Source organism: Hemibagrus wyckioides, linkage group LG25 (genome assembly GCF_019097595.1).
Source record: "Hemibagrus wyckioides isolate EC202008001 linkage group LG25, SWU_Hwy_1.0, whole genome shotgun sequence".
Classification (NCBI taxonomy): domain Eukaryota; kingdom Metazoa; phylum Chordata; class Actinopteri; order Siluriformes; family Bagridae; genus Hemibagrus; species Hemibagrus wyckioides.
In genome coordinates, this window is record NC_080734.1 from 1,058,392 (window position 1) to 1,063,391 (window position 5,000).

Sequence of the window (5,000 nt, forward strand, 5' to 3'; positions counted from 1 at the left end):
TTCTGTGTTTAATCAGTTAGAGCGGGAAGGTGTGTGTGTGTTGAGATGGTGTGTGTGTATTGGGATGGTGTGTGTGTGTATTGGGATGGTGTGTGTGTGTATTGAGATGGTGTGTGTATCGGGATGGTGTGTGTGTATAGAGATGGTGTGTGTTTGGGATGGTGTGTGTGTGTGTGTATTGGGATGGTGTGTGTATGTGTGTGTGTGTATTGGGATGGTGTGTGTATGTGTATGTGTATTGGAAAGGTGGGTGTGTCTGTGTGTGTGTATGTGTGTGTGTTGGGACGGTGTGTGTGTGTGTGTGTCTTTGTGTGCGTGTGTTGGGATGGTGTGTGTATGTGTGTGTGTGTAATGGGATGGTATGTGTACGTGTGTGTGTGTGTGTTGGGATGGTGTGTGTGTGTGTATTGGGATGGTGTGTGTGTGTGTATTGGGATGGTGTGTGTGTGTATGTGTGTGTATTGGGATGGTGTGTGTATGTGTGTGTATTGGGATTGTGTGTGTATTGGGATGGTGTGTGTATGTGTGTGTGTGTGTGTATGTGTGCGTATTGGGATGGTGTGTGTATGTGTGTGTGTGTGTGTATTGAGATGGTGTTTGTATGTGTGTGTGTATTGGGATGGTGTGTGTGTATTGGGATGGTGTGTGTATTGGGATGGTGTGTGTATGTGTGTGTGTGTGTATGTGTGCGTATTGGGATGGTGTGTGTATGTGTGTGTGTATTGAGATGGTGTGTGTGTGTGTGTATTGGGATGGTGTGTGTGTGTGTGTATTGGGATGGTGTGTGTGTGTGTGTGTGTATTGAGATGGTGTGTGTATGTGTGTGTGTATTGGGATGGTGTGTGTGTGTGTGTATTGGGATGGTGTGTGTGTGTGTGTGTATTGGGATGGTTTGTGTGTATTTGAATGGTGTGTGTGTGTTGGGATGGTGTGTGTGTGTGTATTGGGATGGTGTGTGTGTGTGTGTGTATTGAGATGGTGTGTGTGTGTGTGTATTGGGATGGTGTGTGTGTGTGTGTATTGGGATGGTGTGTGTGTGTGTGTGTGTATTGGGATGGTGTGTGTGTGTGTGTGTATTGGGATGGTGTGTGTGTGTGTGTATTGGGATGGTTTGTGTGTATTTGAATGGTGTGTGTGTGTTGGGATGGTGTGTGTGTGTGTATTGGGATGGTGTGTATTGAGATGGTGTGTGTATGTGTGTGTGTGTGTGTGTGTATTGGGATGGTGTGTGTGTGTGTATTGGGATGGTGTGTGTGTGTGTATTGGGATGCTATGTGTATGTGTTTGTGTATTGGGATGGTGTGTGTGTATTGGGATGCTATGTGTATGTGTTTGTGTATTGGGATGGTGTGTGTGTGTGTGTATTGGGATGGTGTGTGTGTGTATTGGGATGCTATGTGTATGTGTTTGTGTATTGGGATGGTGTGTGTGGGTGTGTGTGTATTGGGATGGTGTGTGTATGTGTGTGTGTGTGTATTGGGATGGTGTGTGTGTGTGTGTGTGTATGTGTGTGTGTGGGTGTGTGTGTGTGGGTGTGTGTGTATTGGGATGGTGTGTGTATGTGTGTGTGTGTATTGGGATGGTGTGTGTGTGTGTGTATGTGTGTGTGTGGGTGTGTGTGTGTTGGGATGGTGTGTGTGTATTGGGATGGTGTGTGTGTGTGTATGTGTGTGTGTGTGTGTATGTGTTTGTATTGAGATGGTGTGTGTGTGTGTATTGAGATGGTGTGTGTATGTGTGTGTGTGTGTGTATTGGGATGGTGTGTGTGTGTATTGGGATGGTGTGTGGGTGTGTGTGTGTGTGTATTGAGATGGTGTGTGTGAGTGTGTATTGAGATGGTGTGTGTATGTGTGTGTGTGTGTGTGTGTGTGTGTATTGGGATGGTGTGTGGGTGTGTGTGTGTGTATTGGGATGGTGTGTGTGTGTGTGTATTGGGATGGTGTGTGGGTGTGTGTGTGTGTATTGAGATGGTGTGTGTATGTGTGTGTGTGTGTGTGTTGGGATGGTGTGTGTGTGTGTATTGGGATGGTGTGTGGGTGTGTGTGTGTGTGTATTGAGATGGTGTGTGTGAGTGTGTATTGAGATGGTGTGTGTGTGTGTGTGTGTATTGAGATGGTGTGTGTGTGTGTGTGTGTATTGAGATGGTGTGTGTGTGTGTGTGTGTGTATTGAGATGGTGTGTGTGTGTGTGTGTATTGAGATGGTGTGTGTGTGTATTGAGATGGTGTGTGTGTGTGTGTGTGTGTATTGAGATGGTGTGTGTGTGTGTATTGAGATGGTGTGTGTGTGTGTGTATTGAGATGGTGTGTGTGTGTGTGTATTGAGATGGTGTGTGTGTGTGTATTGAGATGGTGTGTGTGTGTGTGTATTGAGATGGTGTGTGTGTATTGAGATGGTGTGTGTGTGTGTGTGTATTGAGATGGTGTGTGTGTGTGTATTGAGATGGTGTGTGTGTGTGTGTATTGAGATGGTGTGTGTGTGTGTGTGTATTGAGATGGTGTGTGTGTATTGAGATGGTGTGTGTGTATTGAGATGGTGTGTGTGTATTGAGATGGTGTGTGTGTGTGTGTGTGTGTATTGAGATGGTGTGTGTGTGTATTGAGATGGTGTGTGTGTGTGTGTATTGAGATGGTGTGTGTGTGTATTGAGATGGTGTGTGTGTGTGTATTGAGATGGTGTGTGTGTGTGTGTATTGAGATGGTGTGTGTGTATTGAGATGGTGTGTGTGTGTGTGTGTATTGAGATGGTGTGTGTGTGTGTATTGAGATGGTGTGTGTGTGTGTGTATTGAGATGGTGTGTGTGTGTGTGTGTATTGAGATGGTGTGTGTGTATTGAGATGGTGTGTGTGTGTGTGTGTATTGAGATGGTGTGTGTGTGTGTGTATTGAGATGGTGTGTGTGTGTGTGTGTATTGAGATGGTGTGTGTGTGTGTGTATTGAGATGGTGTGTGTGTGTGTGTGTGTATTGAGATGGTGTGTGTGTATTGAGATGGTGTGTGTGTATTGAGATGGTGTGTGTGTATTGAGATGGTGTGTGTGTGTGTGTGTGTGTATTGAGATGGTGTGTGTTTGTTCAGCTGCTCCTCAGTGGGTTGTGTGATTGGCTCCATGTCCTGCAGTGATTCATCATCATGGAGTGTTGGACTCTGTGAAGTGTTCAGTCTGTGTATCAGAGCTCAGAACATCACACCATGAAGAAACATCTCAGTCACCATCACATCTATACACACTGTCACAATCTGTGTATTTGTGTGTGTGTGCGTGTGTGTGTGTGGGGGGGGGGTGTAATTTCACATTTTATTCACTAATTCTACTATGCTCCTACACGTGTGTTGGAACTCCAACCAACCACACTGGACATTGCACATTACAGGACTGTGCACACAATACAACACATAACATACATGTTACACAGTCTGCTCCCGTTTACATACAAAGAGGACTTTTGCACATCTGCACTTTAAAGATGGACAATACCACTGCTCTCATCACCTCATTCCACCCCGTACTGCTGCTGTCTGCACCTTGGACACTATGGCACACTACACACTTCATTTTATATAAATTTATATAATTTTGCATCACAGTTGTTGTATTTTACACTTCCTATATACATATTCTATCTTATTTTATATACATATTCTATATACATATATACACACCTTACTTTATTTATATTTATTATATTTTATTCTATTTTTATTCTATTTTATTGCTTACTGTAAACTTGTTGTTTTTATATTTTATATTTCGCATTTTTAGTATAATTCGTATTCTTATTTTTTTATATTTCGTATTTTTATATTTTATCCTGTCTTTTGTTCTGTCCTTATTCCTATTCCTTTTCCTAGGGTCATAACAGTGGTGTAAGCATTTCACTGCATATCACACTGTGTACCATTATGTATGTGACTAATAAAATTTGAATTTGAATTTAATTCAAGTTTAGAAATTAAAAAATTCATTTTGAAAATTTATTTTAGTCTAAAACTGTTTTTATTATTATTTATTAAAATTTATTACATTAAAGATAATAATTTATTCAAATTTAATTAATCAATTAACATGAAGAATTTAGCGTTATTACTAAATTATTTTAACATCAGATATAGATCATAATAATCATATAGTCAGACAGGGGGCGTGGCATAAATCCTGAAGGCGGTGCTTTCCACATTAGATTCAGATGATCAGGCAGAATAAAATCTGATTGGATAAAGACTGGTGTCTCCATTGAACATCACCATACCTACAGACACAGTGGATATAAAATGTTTACACAGGTTTATGTGAAAAGATCTTCTGAAGCTCTTCCTTCATCTTGAACTTCTGAAGCTCTTTCCTGAAAAGGTCTCCAGTCCCAGCTGATGAGAAACAGAACTATAGCATGATGCCACCTCCACCGTGTTTCACTCTGAGGGAGGAGTTCTTTGGGTGATGATGAGCTTACTCCACTTGAGACTTCAAAGATTTATCATAACCTCTGAGCTGCTGATGAACATCCAAATGACACTTCCTGTATTAGGTTCCTGAGGTTCTCATTTGAGATAATGTTCTCCTGAGCTGTGTTCCTGAAGACACTGTTGTTGTTGTTTTCTTGTTTTCTTCTCCTCATTCCAGAGCTCCAGATTAAATCTCCAGGACATGTTTGAGAAGTTTGCAGTTGTCAGGAGGAGTCATGAAGCTGGTCAGATGAAACAGTCTCCAGGACGTGAAAGACACAAAGCCTAATCCTCTAATGAACTACAATTACCTGTAAGGCAACGCTCACCAGTCCCGCCTTCGCATCGTAGTTCCCATGGCAATGAGTGCTGCATGTTAGTGTTATTGTTCTTCAGTTTGTGTGTGATTGTGTACACCTGTGTGTGTGTGTGTGTGTCTTCACCTCAGGATCAGTGTGACTAACTTCACTCTGATGTTTCACTCGATCTTATCACGCATTCTTCAGTAAACCTGAGCCGAGGTTCTCCGGTTCCTGAGCTTCCTGTTTCCACGCTGAGT

At 42.2% G+C, this 5,000-nt stretch overlaps 1 pseudogene; it reads left to right on the plus strand.

The window, feature by feature from the left end:
• Positions 1-5,000, plus strand: part of LOC131345737 (NACHT, LRR and PYD domains-containing protein 3-like) — a 566,556-nt pseudogene that overhangs the window by 147,890 nt on the left and 413,666 nt on the right.